Source organism: Centropristis striata, chromosome 2, assembly GCF_030273125.1.
Source record: "Centropristis striata isolate RG_2023a ecotype Rhode Island chromosome 2, C.striata_1.0, whole genome shotgun sequence".
Classification (NCBI taxonomy): Eukaryota; Metazoa; Chordata; class Actinopteri; order Perciformes; family Serranidae; genus Centropristis; species Centropristis striata.
In genome coordinates this window covers 36,512,813-36,528,658 of record NC_081518.1, presented here as the reverse complement: position 1 = coordinate 36,528,658, position 15,846 = coordinate 36,512,813, and positions in this window count along the sequence as shown.

Here is a 15,846-nt window from a genome sequence, read left to right as displayed (position 1 = left end):
AGGATATCGTGTACAGAACTGAGAACAAAAGACAAAATATTGAAAGTACTTGAGTTCTCAATAAATATGCATGAAAAATTATTGTGATATCATTGCAATTAATCATAGCAATTTAAATTGTCCAATAATAATGTAAAGCCAGCAATAACGGCTTTTAACAAAACACCAGTGAAGTGCCTTAGTCCCTACTGCCAGCCTGTGTTGTGGAGGCGTGCATGTTGTGGTAAGCTCTGCGAGCCGGGGTTATATTTGTGCATCAGGTCATTCCTGTAGCGGGCTGGTCCGGGTTGGCCCACTCCCCTCTGAGAGCCCTCTCATCAAGCCCAGCCTCTCCTCTGCCGCCCTCTTCCCCACAATCCTCATAAACTCTCATAATTGCCACATTAAACTTGAGTTTATTATTTTTCTCCAGGTGCAGGTGTGCAGATGATATGAGCCCCAGGTTGCATTTACATACAAATTGAAGGTTTTTATTAATCAGGCAGGCAGCAGGAATCAAACGGCAACACTCCATCAGCCCTTTAAATACATTTGGTGACATTTTTACCCGGCATTAGCATGATAGGGCAAGCGGAGTATAATGTACCAATGATTGCTTTTCCATTGAAAGCACAAACGGTTTCATTTTTCCTGTCATCTCAAATAAGTGTTAAAGAGGGTTTGGAGGCTATTGTGCGAGTGCCGTATGCTGGGGACTTGGGACCGCTGATGGCCATATTAAATAACCATTAGTGCCTGAGCTTAGATCATTGTGGCATCCGCCTCCTCTGAATTTATCCTGTGATTTCAAATGAAGGCAAGCTGTGCCAGCTTTCATAAAGTGCTCCAGCCCTCTCCATTTTTCCTCAAACTAAATGCATTACAACGGTAATTTTGTGACTGTTAAGATAACTAGCGTTAACAAGCACTTAATTAAAATGTACAATAAATAGCCGTCTGCAGCCTTATCTCCCCTCCAGAGCGACGCTGGTAGGAGGCTCCAATGCTCAGGCCGGCTGTTCCCCAGCTCGTTTGCAGATTAATTGCTTTTCTGTCTGGCGAAGCCTGCCTCTTCTGCAGCCAGATCGTAAATAGCCAGATAGGGAGTTTATCAATCAGGGCTCTCTACCTCACTGATCTCCCCCACACAGCCCTGTCTGTCTGACTGTCTGTCTGTATGAACATCTCCTGCTATCAAACACACTCTCCATAAATAAACTTCCACAAGCTTCTGTTGTACTAAACCTTCAATTAGCAAATGGCTTTTATTTTCTCTGTGGTTGCACGTGCGTGTTTTTCTTTGTGTACAATATATTTTATATGTAACACTTTTTACTTTACATATTTAAGTGATTAATCATTTCTGTCCCAGTTTGCTCTTTATATATTGAGATATGCAGCATGTAACAAATGGAACTTTGTTGATGCAGGACTTATGTTTTTGTAACCTTTACTGACACCATATTTATGTCTGTCTGTCGACAAGCTTATACCTACTTTACGGCTGTGCATTTTGTGCCAGTTTATGTCTATACTGGGTGCGTACAAATGGGCCTTGAGTGTATCACAGAGGTTAATCAAACACAAGCCGCACATAAAAGTAACCCGGGGTTGTGTGAGACAGGACAGAAGCGAACACAGAGTATTTACAGTAATAAAAGTTAACAGCGGTCAGCCCCTTGGGATCGCATTACTCCTCAGACATGTGGCTGCAGCTCTCTCCTCACGGCTTTATGGACTTAGGCTCTCGGTAAGCAACCTGCAAACCCCCCTTGTTTTTCAAAGGGGAAGAAAAGAAAACACGTAAAAGCAAACTCGCCTGCTCGTAGCCTGCTGCCCCCCTCCCCTCTCACACTGAAGCTGCCTCTCCTCTGCTGGTGTCCCACCCTTAACCTCTGGATGATAAATCTGCCTACAGAAGCTGTGAGGGGGAAGCTCCCCATGCTGGAAGACCCCCATGTGTCCTCCATGACACATCCTGTTTGTGTAGTCAGGGCTTCAACCAGTGATCTTTACACTCATAATTCACATAAACGACAACACTTGCTCCCTTACTGTTTTTATATCAGTTCATTTTAGTATTGTGAGGGTTTTTTGGGCGCCACAAGGGATGCATTTTTTTTTCATATATTTTGCTAGGTAAAACCTGCTAATCTACCCATTAAACTAAACATAGTTTGGAAAACAGAATAAGTGCTTGAGTCAGCACATGGAGATACTTTCACTCGTCCAACTAGGTGCAAAGCTTTCATTACCATATTTATTTGCTGCTGGATTCTGCAGTTACCCTGACATCAGTCCGCTGTGAATTAGTCAAAGTATGTTTTTCTATGCAACTCGAGAGTGTTGAATAAACACTGATTTTCCAGGCAGGTTTAAACAAACATGTCCATGCACTTGTCACATAGATTTCCCACAATGGGGAAGGGTAATTGTTGTGTTTCCACAGTTTCTCTTCAATCTTAACTGACTGAAGGAAATTGGAAGGGAGGATTGTGTAGCGGCTGAAACTCTGTTTTGACAATGTAACACCCTGTCAGGGGCCTGTGGGGGCTTTCAGGGCTCTCTGTTCATCTTTTACTCTGTGAAGAGACTGTCGAATCTGTGAGAGCCAGTTATGCTAAAAGCTGAATTAGCAGCCGAGCAAATGTTCCTGCTGTATCCCGGTGGTGCCCTGTTAAGGGAGAGTGTGGACACTCATGGTGGTCTGAAGGCCTGTGGGGCTGTCTGGCAGGCAGATTAGGGGAGCAGCCATTTGACAGTGATGCTACAGTTATCAGAGCCACTTTAGCAAGAGTGATTTATAATGTGAGAACATGATGAATGTAGTTGTAAGCAAGGTAGGGGTGGGGGTGGGGGGTGGGCTAGCTGAAAGGAGTAGGGAAAGTGTATGGATCTGTCAGTTTTGGCCTGTGGAGTGGAAGCGTCCCAACAGGACAACACGGAAGCTGTGATCACAGAGAGCAGGGTATCCTGCGCCCTTCACCTCGCCTGTCGTAAATCAGCTTGTGCAGGCCTCTCCACCCACTGGCTCCTGTCTGCCTTAACCTTTGTCTCTCACAAAAAGGCCTTACCTAATATTTGAAAGTTTATCATGCATTTTTGATCTGCACTCTAAAAAGTTTTCCCTGACCTGATTTCAACTTTGTCAACATGTAATAGTAGTGCTGTTTTCTGAAAATCGGTATCTATCTTAGCTATTTATTTCCAAGCGAGGATACTGTACCTTGATTGGCCCATTCCATCCCTTCTTATTGTGACCCTCTGTTGTGACAGCCACAGCAGATACAATCAATACATATATCAACAGTGGCCTAAGTGGGTCAACAGAGGAAGATAACACATCTTTCAGCGAGCTGCAGTGGCCACAGGAGAGTTTATGGAAAACAAAGGGCTATTGTAATAGATTTTGCTCAAGTTTTTCTTGTTATTGTTTAGACCTTGGAGAGGAAATTAAGTTATAAATGGAAGTTGCATTTCTATATAGGCAGACAACCACACACAGACTCATACATCCATATCTGCCATACCTAAGAGTGAGTCACCTGTCACTTTGCAGGTGCTGGCTGTGCATGATTTGTGTGGTCAGGCTCCTGTATAAATCCCCATGGTCTCCAGCGACAGTAATTCAACACAGTGTATATTTTCCATAAATAATTTGCTGCTTATTGATTTCCAATGCGGGACGAGAAATATGCCGGATACACCTCAAGGGGCTGTGGATGTATCTAGTGCTCACTTTTGTGGTCAAAGTTGTGACAGCTAGAAGCCCATATGTTCTGATCAAAAGATCCCAATTTATTGCCCTTTGGAGGCCCACTTATCAGAACTGGGGACATCAAACACAGTTTGGTTTGCAGTGGGGCCAGGGCTTGTGGTTTTTGGGGCGATATTGTATGTGCTTAGGGATAAAATTAGAGGTCTATATGTATATAAATATGCTTAAATAACATGCTATACACATTTGGAATGTTTGAATATTAGAGACACATGATGTGAGACTAAATGCCACCCAGTTCTGTTCAGTATAATCACACAATCGTGACCCAGCACAGCTCTTGACTTCAATCACACTATACACTGACTTATTAAATAGACCTGTCTAAGAAAGTTTTGATCATTTTCTTTTTCATTGTTCTTCTTGATCTAGTGTCTGTGAAGCTGGCTGTTTGGATACACAGAGTTGCAAAGAACTATGATAATGTTAGTACAGGTATAGGTATGGAGAAAAAATAAATTTCAGGAAGTCCAGTTTGAGTGAAGATTAACATACATCAAAAGCATTGCTCAGTGCATTATAAGACTATGAGGCAGGGAGGGAATCTCTACTGCTCCCCTTTGCAGCCCTCTGATAAATGTAAACACATATTTACTAATAATATAGGGAACAGGTTATGCTCCAACTAAAGTGGATGTTAGATGACGGAACAGTGTCTCAAACACCCAACAACTTTTTGACTGGCTGCTTCAGACAATTTCTGTAACTTTCTAAAACTGAGAATCTTACATGAGGAAGTGAGAAAGTAAACCAGGTTTGAACTTGAACCCTCTAAAACTATTTTCCTTCATTATTTACAGAACGATTTCAAACACTTTCCCACCATGAACATCTTCCAGGAAAGACAGTCTAAAAGCTATAAGGATGGTAGGATGATATTTTTAGATTTAGGTACACATTTTAATCAATTTTGTAATCACTAGTAGTCCTCAATATTTTGCAGGAAAGAATATTATTAAATCGTACCCTTAAAAGCTACTCCACTAAAGACTCAGACTGGATGAGCTGTGTTGGGTCCAGTTGACCTTGATGACTCATAAGACCAGGTTCATTAACAGCCACCAAAGGTTGATCCCCCCTCCTATACAGGCAGAGGGGGGGTTACAAGTCTGCCACTGTTGTTAGGTGATTTGGTGTGGCCATTTCGTTGTAGTGTCACCTTCTGACTGATCAAGTTGTTGATTGGAGTGTTTGCTGGCAGCCCAGAGAGCGAAGGCAGGAATTGATGAGGTTTAATTGGTCTGTCTCCTGTCAGCTGTCATTAGTTCCTCATTTAACACTATCTGATGGTGTGAGTCTATTGCACCTACTGGGGCCTGAGTGTGTGTGTGGAGGAGAGGGAGCTACAGAGAGACATTAGATATATATATGAGGGTGTGTGTGTGTCTGTGAGAGATAGAGAGGGTGTGTGTGGGTTGTGTTATTGAATCCCAGTGTTATCTTGGCTCACCTTGGGGTGTGGTGGTGATTCCTTTGTGATCAATAGGGAGAAATCCCACCAGAGCAAAGCACTTTTCCCACTAAGGACCTATGTTCAACCAGTATTTCCCAACACACTGCTGGCTTGTGTGGGACACTTTTGTGTGTACTTAGAAGTATTTAAGCTCCCAGAAGAGTTCTGTTTCAACTCTAGGACAGAGTCAGAAGATCATCTTTCAGAAAAGATCAACTCACAGGGTTGTTTTACCAATTGGCTAAAGCTCATTCTAATTGTAAAAGTTTATTTCAAAAAACAGAATTTCCTGTACACTCTGAGTAGTTGAGTCCTCGAAAGATCATGTTCTCTCCTGTCTGCTTTGAAAAAAACAAACTTCTGTCAGACACTGTAATTGTTTGAGCACATTACACATTCACTGTGATTTTCTTCTAAGAGAGGAGACTAAAGGCATAATTATAATAATGAATGATTATCATCTTTGCCGTCTTTATCTCGCATCTTTGCTATATGACAAAGATACGGTCAAAAAAAATTAGCATGTGTGTATGCCCATACCTCCCATCATGCTTTGCCCTGTGAGTGACAGCTGTTAAGACGCCTTCGACACGGGAGTGAGAATTGGTGTGGACGTGGCGGCGAGCTGTGGAATTCTCCGCTGCTGCTCGCTGATAGCTCTCTGAGGGCTTGGGTGTCACTCCAGTGACGGCCTAAGAGCCATTAATTTTAGCCTCTGGAGTGGCTCTCGTAACAAGATCCCACACCCCCCCCTTCCTCACAGCGAGGCTCCTAAATATACATTTATTTTCAGAGGGAGTCCCCCTCGTCAGGATATGATGGATGTCGACTAATCGGATGGCGTGCAAGTGTATGTCCGCCGTCAGGCCCCTCTACATTGAGTGGCTGGTGTAAATCTCCGCAAGGGCGCTTTGTTGGGGTCTTGTCTTTGGTAAGGATCTTAGAGATATGATACCCTGTGCTGTTGCTGCCTGAGTGGGTCTATCTTAAGACTCCACATGGAGGTCTGGCATTCAACTAAGTCTCTATGGGTTTGGGGGCAGGCAGCAGGAGGGCTGCCTGTGGCCTACAGTTACTCCAAGAAACACTCACCATGTGCCCCTCATCTATTCTTGCCTCTGGATGGCATGGACTCACACATATCTAGATAAGCAGTCCTCTTGCTTGGCTTAGACGCTGGTGCAAGAATTACCTTTGTCATTTTTGTGCTGAACTCGGATGCTGACTGGGGATAACCCTCATTACAATATCTGCAGATATCTGCTCGCAGTAAAGTTGCACATGTATGTGCTTGTGGATGTTTTTCTGTGTGTGCCCACAAGCTTAAGGTAAACATACAGTATAGAGAGCTTTCCGGTCTTTGCCTTTCTAAAACACAGATCCCCTCTGACAGGCTGCTTCCTCTTGCGACTGGGTGCTGGGTGCTGGATGCTAGGTGGGTGGGTGGGGGGGATAAGCAGGGCTGCTGCTCACAAGCTCTGTGGGGGTAGATCCTGGCAGCTCCTGGGGCACGGCAGATGGTTCAGGGGCAGGATGGGGCTTCCTGGCCTTACTGTCTTTGACCTGCAGTGGGGAAGAAGAAGAAGAAGAAGAAGAAGAAGAAGAAGAAGAAGAAGAAGAAGAAGAAGAAGAAGAAGAAGAAGAAGAAGAAGAAGAAGAAGAAGAAGAAGAAGAAAATGAATGAAGAAAATTGTAGGAGATCATGCATCGACTATTCCTTCATCTGTCTCCCTTCCGTCTCATCTAAACACTCTCACAGGCATCTCACATTGTGAGGCAGGAAGTGAAACAGGTAGACCTGTGATAGTGTTAAAATGACTCAAATGGATTGGTATGACAATAGCTTGACTTTCACACGCTCACATCAAGACTCTGATATCATAAACAATACACAAACAATGTGACAGTGCTGTTCCAGGCCAAGGCCCCATTTTCACTTTCTATCTAAACCCCCCTCTCCTCCAGCTCTGCTGTGAGATGCACTATTAAAAGCCTTAGATGGAAGGAGAAAGAAAGAAAAGAGAGGAGAGAGAGATGGAGGAGGGGGTAGGTGTTGTTTAAGTGAAGAGCATGGCGTGTCCTGGAGGATCTAATAAGCAGGTTGAAGCCTGATAAGGATAAGCTGTCCCTCTGGCTCTAGGGAGCCTTGTTTTCTCCCCCCTCCTCCCCCCCCAACACACACACACACACACACACACACACTTCCAAGATGTACTTCCCTGAAAACAAGGAGAGCAAAGAGTAATCAAAAGAGAAAAACAGATGGAGAGCAGGAAAGCTGGACGTGGTGAATGGGAGAGGGGAGAAAGAGAAAGTGAAAAGAGAGTGAATAAAACTGGGAGGTGGAAGGTAAAAAGGTCAGCAATGGAGGAGAAGATGAAGGAGTGTATGAGGAGAAAGCATGAGAGGACAATTGGAATATGGGAAGTGGTCAGGTACAGAGGCAAGGGGAGAAAAGGGGACAAGGATAAAGAGACAGAGGACAGAGACTATAGGTGAAAAGAGGACACAAAAAGGTTAATGAAAAAGAAAAGGGGGAGAAGAGGAGAGGGAAAACAAACTGTTGCAATGCAAAAAGTGACGGAAAGATGAAGTGAATAGACAGAAGATAAATAAAAAAGAGAGAGGCAGAGAGGAGAGATGAGAAGAAGAAGAAGAAGAGATGAAGTCGAGAGGACAGAGAGCTTATAAATGGGCTGAAAGGGACCTGCTGGTGTGTCAGAGCTTTAGATCCCACCCCCTCCCCTGGGGAAAAAGGAGAGAAAGGAGAGAGGAGAGACATTGACCTTGCATTATTTATGCTTAGCGCTATTGGCCCAGGCAGACGCTGCTTCCCATTGTGTCTTCATAATGAGGAACCACTATGAAGCTAAGGAAGAGGAAACACAACCAGGAGGGCAGTTTGTGTGCTGTTTGTAGTATGTGTGTGTGTGTGTGTGTGTGTGTGTGTGTGCTTTGGAGGTGGGAGGTCATTACAGTGTAGCGCGCAGACAGTTTAGTAAACGAGGATCAGGGGCACAAGAAAACCTCCTGTATGTAGTGGGCAGGTAGAGCGCACACACACAGACACACACACACACATACAGACTTGTGTGTCCTGTGTGGTGATACAGGCCTGTATCTGTAAGTGTGAGTGAATATAAGGGGAGCAGAGTAGGTCAGCTGTTATTTCCTGAGCTCCACCCTCATTTTCTTATAACAGCCTCAGGCCATCAAATGTGAAGAAAGGACACTGTGCATCTGTATAATGTACTCTGTGGTTCATTGAGGCATTGATTCACCACATAGAGATATTCTCTCATTTTGCTATAATGGCACATGTTGCAAATAGTTTGGGTTTAAAATGTCCAGATCTTTGACAAGAGGTCTGTGAGATTTCTGTATCCAGTCCTAAAGATTTTTCTGGGATTTCAACTGCATCTCAAGCTCTGGAAAAAAAGTTATTAAAGGGCTTCTTCACCCCCCAAAAGATTATTTGCACATTAAATATATACCATGCATTATCTTGAATTCTTGAAGAAATCATTTTTGAGTGGTGAATCCAAAAACAGAGAACGTTTTTAGATTCTTTTCCATTTGCAAAATCAATCAAACCACTTGTTTACAAACTCTCACACAACTTGTGCAGTCTCAAATAACCAGTCATATGGTCACTACTTCGCACATACATTCATTTGAACAAAACCTTATTTAAACCATTTCAACATAAACTGTCTTACTCTTACGTTTTTTCAGATTTTTCTTTGCTGTGGAAGCATGTCAGGAAAACAACATTTCCTTTAAGAATTTAGGATAACACCAGGTGAGTAATTGACATATTTTGATATAATATCTATACTGATATATTTCGGGGGTGTCCTTTAAGTGGACCTTCAGTTAAAATTAGCTAAAATCTTTAAGCAAACCAAGCTTGTCCGAAACTGAAATTCCACAGAAATAAAAGCAAAACTACCACCAAAAGTAAGCGAGAAAATATTTTTAATACTTTATTATTGATGTAACTTTAGTTCAAACACTGTTGTCTGTCCACATCATTAACACTTCTTCATGACAGAAAATTACAACCCTTGCAGAGTCTTAAAGTAGGCAGGGAGCTTAGGTGCAGGGTTTTGGATTCACCCGTCTCAGAGATCTGTAACAAATATGATACTCTGGCCCCATTAAGATCCAGCTTGGCACAGCTCTCAGCCCCTCCCACTTACCTTTCACCCCCTCCGCACGTTTCTGTGATACTACTGTCAGTTTCAAATATAATTACATACAACTCGACATACATAGTCCTACCCTGTCATTACCCCGTCTGGGTCCACCCACTCATCGTAGACCCACATCCACATGCCCCTGAGAGCTGGGAGCGAGCTGCCTCCTGACGACTGGTTATGATAGTGGATGTAGTCTGTGTAAGGAGTGTGTTTGTGTGTATGTGCGAGTGCTAGTGTGTCCCCCTCTTTCTGTTTCTCTCTGTGCCTGGGATGTGGAGATTTGTATGGCGTGTTAGTCACACCCTGTGTTATCAGCATCTCTGTGATGAGCATAAGCATAGCCTGAGGGGACTGGGGGTAGTGTCACAGATGGTACAGTGTCAGGGTCCCTGAGTGTGGTTTAGAGGATGGCGAGTCTTATCCTCAGTCTCCCAAGTCTTGTCACCTTGCACTGCCAAGGTGCCATCTTTCCTCACACAGGGTAAAGGCCGAGCCCGTCTCACCTCGAAACTAGTGACCCATGTTGCAGCACCTTTTTTTCTTTTCTTACCAGCTCGCCGAATATGGCAATCGATGCTTCCCAGAAACCCTGACCTAATCCTGTTATCCTTTTCCTTCAACAACCTGGAAGGGACAAGGGGCGGGATCCTAAAAGTCGGCAGCCAAGAGAGCCGTGCAGAGCCAGCCCCTATCACAGTGAAAGCGGGCTTAGCTGAAACACAATAGGTGTGTAATTTCAGGTTTTTGTTAAGCCAAAATCCAATCACATACATGACTGCAAGATCACAGAGAAACACAACAGGAGAAGGGGCCCTCGGAGGTGGAGGTGTCTCTACCTCACACAAACAAACTCCACACAACTGAGACGCCATTGATGACAGCCTGCTAACTAACTCACCCTCTGCGGAGAGATTAGACCGGCTCTCTGTCCTGGATCTTCACAGTGACACCTGACTCCTACCTCACCTGGCACATTTGGATCAGATTGAAAAGCAAAGGAAATCTGGTCCATAACTGATATCCTTGTACTTTATAAGCAAACAGAAAACACATCAGACAAATATCAGGAAATATTGTTTTCCAGGAGGTTGTGTGATACAAACTCACCAGACTAAGAGTTTTCTTAACTTTTCCATATAATATGGTCTTTCATCTCACTAATTACAACCATTATAAATCAATTCCAAATAAAAGGGCACAGTTTTAATCTCACCGTATTCATCTCATAAACGCCTGCATATTATTAATAGTATAAAGTCTATTGTCTTCTCCTGAGACTAAAGCACAACTGAAGATTTGTGATAGTTTGCAGTTTTGTTTTTGCCTCTTGTTTTTGCAGATGATAAATTAAATTAATACATGCGTTTAATATTTGAAATGCTGAGATGAATAATTTATGACTCAAACGCAGATTAAAAGTAAAGCAAAAAAAAAAAAGAGAGTAAGTCAGTAATCACCAGTACACAAATTCAGGACAAGCTAAAATGAATTTTTAACTGCTCGGGCCCATTGGTCGCTCTGTTCTAGTTTGTGTGTTGGGAGCTGTTGAATTAATGGTGTGCATCTTGACCTCATTCCACCAAATGCAGTCTGAGAGTTTTCCTTTGAAGCTGATTTATAGCAAAAACATAAAGCCTAATGCATCCATTCAGGAAGTCTAATGAACGCAATTCCTTAATACCAAGTAATGCTAATCCATGCTTGCTCACAACAGACAGACATCATCATTACCATCATCATAATTATTATTCATGTAAGGCAATTAATGTTGCTGGTACCTCCATTCTGATGACTTCATTAGCATGGTGTTAAGGCCGAGAGTGGGCAGATGCAAAAAGTAGCTGGGGGAGCTACAACTTAGATGTATGTATTATTGAGAAAAGTGTTGCCTCCCATATTTTTTTTTTATCCTAATAATTTTGACAACTGTGCAGGAAACCCAGAAAATATAGATGTACACTTTGTGTGTTAAGTTTTACAGACACAGGGATTTGCAAGGATGTCAGTTTGTATGTAAAAGTAGTGGGGACATAAGGGCTCAAAACATCTTTAAATGGTCATCAATATTTGCAATATTGGGGAAACACGAAATATTGGCACAACATGAAGGCATAGCCTAGGCTACTACAGCATCAACAATCCCAAAATACTATCAATGCAACTTGTTTCTTGTTGTGTTTCTTCTATATTTACATTGGATTGTTTGTCATGTTCACTTTATGATATTGTGCAAATTAACCATAAAATTGTGTCAAAGAAAAGAGATGGGGACAGGATTGGACAAGATTGACCATATATATGTATATGTTGTATATATATATATATATATATATATATATATATATATATATATATATATATTACCCTCAACTGTGCTTGCCCTTAATAAGCTCATTTCTGCAGTAGTCCTGATGATATGATTAAGGTAAACACACAAAGGATCTCCTGTAGTTTAAGTTTCAATCATAGTTGCTTCTTCCATTCAGCGGGGTGTATAGCAGAGCAGTGTGCCCAATACTAATGCACCAAAAAAAGAAAGCTATCAAGTGTATTTATCCATGGGAGTAAATAATGTGGACTGGCTGGCTAAATCCCTTGAAACGTCTAGCCGGTCCTGGCACTGGTTGAAGTCCCCCAGTCAAAATAAGAAGTGAACTAAAGGCAAGATAAACAACCCTACCGACCTGTTTTCACTTAGGATACATATTTGTGGCCATTTACTCTGATTTTCGGCAGATGGAAAAGTCTCTGAACTCGAAACTTTTAAAACAAAAAAGTACTGCTCTTGGGCGCATGAGAAATAAAACTCGAGAACTTCCAGTATTGTAATGTCAAAAAGAAGATTTCATGCAATTTCTGTGCTATGAAACGCAGACAAAATGCACTTGACCACATATTAATAGGTTTCCTTTAGCTAGAGGAGACATGGAACCTATATCATTCTCATAAAACCTCTTCTGAGTTGTTGCTATTCATGCTGACAGATACAAAAGTGAGATGGCTCCAGCTTTAAAAGTCTCATACTGTGTGTGGAATATCTTATATGAAAATTGTGATGATGATGTATATTCAGAAAGGATATATGCCAGGCACAGACCAAACAGTAAAGGTAATAGGAAGAGCTTTACTTTGAAGGGGTAATAGGATATATGTGCCATTAAGTATCGCAAAAATGGTGGCGATTACTGCACGGCACCACATAGAGAATATCTTTGCATTGCCCACCAATCACAGTGACGGAGGAAATCTCTTATCAACGGGCCAACACTCATATGAGCTCTTGATCTGCTGTAGATGAGATCGAAAGACAGCTCGCGACGAAGGGATTGTGTGTTGTGTAATTGTAAATGATTACTGTCTTTATACCACCAGACACTCCTTTCTCTCAGCATCAGCAGCTGGTTGAAATTCTTTTATGGTTTCCGAGGCCAAAAAAGAGCCTAATTCCACCAAATGGTGAGCAAAAGGAAAAAGACGCCCACTATAGATATTTCCATCCAGAGAAATGAAATATTAAACATGTTCATTATACCCTCAATTTGCAGTTATTTCTCATTGCACACGGCCATTTTCCCATTTTCCTCGCTCTCTTATTGGCACGGCGCTCAGGGCCTTGAGAGAAATCTCTCTTTTATTATTTAAATCCATGCATGGGGGCTGAGCCAGGCGAATCATCTCACGTCTGCTAGCCCACTCCCTAATTCTGATTGGCAGCTTGATACACACTCAACGGATGGAGAGGGTGATAATGCCTGTGACAAAGAAAAAATATCTCCTCCCCGTTATGTTTTTATTGGTAATGGGGAATATGGAGTTCACACACAATAAAAGTAGCCTTAATAATTGCAAGTGGCAATGGGCTGTGTCCGCGAGTCTGTAGGGCTGTCAAGCAGCGATGTAAATTTCTTTGACATGTTTTTGTCTGGCTAAAACTTTAATGTCATGGGCGTGACCAATCGGATGCAAATGTTGTTTTCATCCCTCGCCGATGAGATGACCTCTGTCATTTCCCCAGGGAAATCAAGCTTTTAAAAGTATTTGATAGCTGTAACTCCACACACACACACAAACTCATGGTGCTGCTAGAGCAAAAGGCTCACACACAAACTGACTTGTGCACAAACAAACACAGGCACACATGTAACAGGGTCACACATGCATCACAGTATATGTATTTGTCAAGAGTGCACTTCACACACACACTCAGTCATGCACATATATGCAGATATACAATGAGTTTTCACACTGTAAGCATCGACACTCTCATATCCCTGCCAACCTCCTCACCCAATCACTGATGCTTGGCTAATGCATTCAACATGTGACGGCACTGTATGCCTCCCTGTACTCAAACAGACACTTGATTAGATTGAAAGCACTCTTTCATGGCAGCTATAATGGTTTTGAACACGGAAGGTGGACACAGCAGTTTCTCTGTCGGCCTGTCATAACCTTTGACAGGATAAAGAGGCCACAGCTTTCCCTATAACCATCCAGGCTCTGCTGCTTACAGGCATCCACACCTAAAAACACAGGCACACACAACACATAGTTTTCTGTGTACATATTATGCATGTGTGTGTGTGTATGTGTATGTGCGTGTCATGTGGATAATGCTGCATGCGAAGGCCAGCTTTAATATTGGTCTGGAATAACGGGCTCTTTTGTACATTGTGAGGCAGCCAGCATCTGAGACCAATAAAATAGTGGCCCTTGGGTCACTGCTCGAAGGATGAAGGAAGAAGATATAATCATACACAGAGGACACAACACCTTTTTTGTGCTTTCTCCGCATATTTGGGTGCAGAGAGAGTGCGGGTCCTTCATAACTTTAATATTTTCACAGTGTGACCTTTTGTCACTAATAGAGTGGCTCGCCAATAAGCGTATATTGTATCTTTAGGGGGTGCAGCCATATTAGTGCAGCAATTGGCTGTTGAAGGGAGGAGGAAGACTAGCCGCACGGAAGACACATGGTGTTAAGGCGGATACAGACAGGAAACACGTGTGTGTGCTTATGGGCAAGGATGCGTGCCTGTATGTGCATGGTTGTGTACTGGTGTGTGTGTGAGATTGTGTTAGAGAGATGCATGTGAGTGTATGACTTTTTTTTGCAATATATCTCATAATGACATTTGGAATTTCTTTGGAAAATGGAGACTAAGCCAAGGAGGTTGACAGTCAGAAACCACAAGCTGGAGTTAAGCCTCAGCATTGCAGTGAACCATATGCTAAACCCATGTCATGCCCAATTCCAGATCCAGCAGCAGCGATTGACTAAAGCCTTAAAATAAACATTGCAGGGAAAACAATTTGAGGCTTTTTTGGACAATTTGTTTGATAAAAAGCACTAGTTTCCCATTTGAGGAGATGAACTGGGCTCCGTTTTCTTTTTGTATACATGCCATGTTGTCTTTGTGGCGATGATGTCTCATTATCTTCTATTAGGCCCATGTGCAGATGTGCTCCTGACTGACGTTTTTGCAGGTTGCAATATCCCTCATGTCTTTCCATCCAATGATGTAATGGAGTCAAAACTGCCTCCACCCCTCAGTCTTTGTTGCAGTACGATTGGACAGCAGGAACTGTAGGCTGTGCTACTAGCACCTGTTGTGAGTGACTGCAGCAGTCTGAGACAAGCACTTTATCCCCTGTCTCCCCAGCAATCATTACAGCCAGCTTACTGGGTTATTATAGCGCAACCTTAGCACGTTTACACTGACTGCCAGATATCCTTGTGGATGTATTCTTCATCTGCTTCTTGATGTTATTTTCTTCAACCTATTTCATCCCCTAGGTTGCAAAGACAACTTCTCTTTATTTAGGGCAGGTAATAATTAGAGCAGACGGGTTGTTTGATTTCCACCTTGATAACACCTTCAGAATGTTGTCAGAGAGTGTAAACACGTACTCGCTCTTAGTTTGGCTCCTTTCATTTGAATCATTTGTTCTTGTCTTTTTGAAAACAGATTGTTGTGGTGTTTGTGCTTCTGTGTGTCTGGTTGTGTCAGTGTGTTCCTGTGGCTGTGTATTGTGTTTTTTTGACTTTGCATGTGTCAGTGTTACTCTGTGGTCGTGTGTTTTTTTCATGCGTAGGTGCGTGTGTTTTGGTGCGTGTATTGCATGGAGGTTAGGTTTTTTGATCTTAGTGGGGAGACGTGAGGTGCCCTGGGCTGTGAGGCTCATTAGGTATGTACTCCTCTGAATGCGAAAGTATTTGTTAAACCACATGACAAGAATACCTCTCTGCTGCAACAGATGTGCTGTAATTAGAGAGGGCTTAAGTTGTCTTAGAGCTGTGTGGAAAGTCATCACCAGCTGATAAGTTTACAACAGTGCCCTACCCCTCGCAAACATCCACACATGAACACACACACACACACACACACACACACACACACACACACAAAGCTAATCGGCAAACTCTACACAGA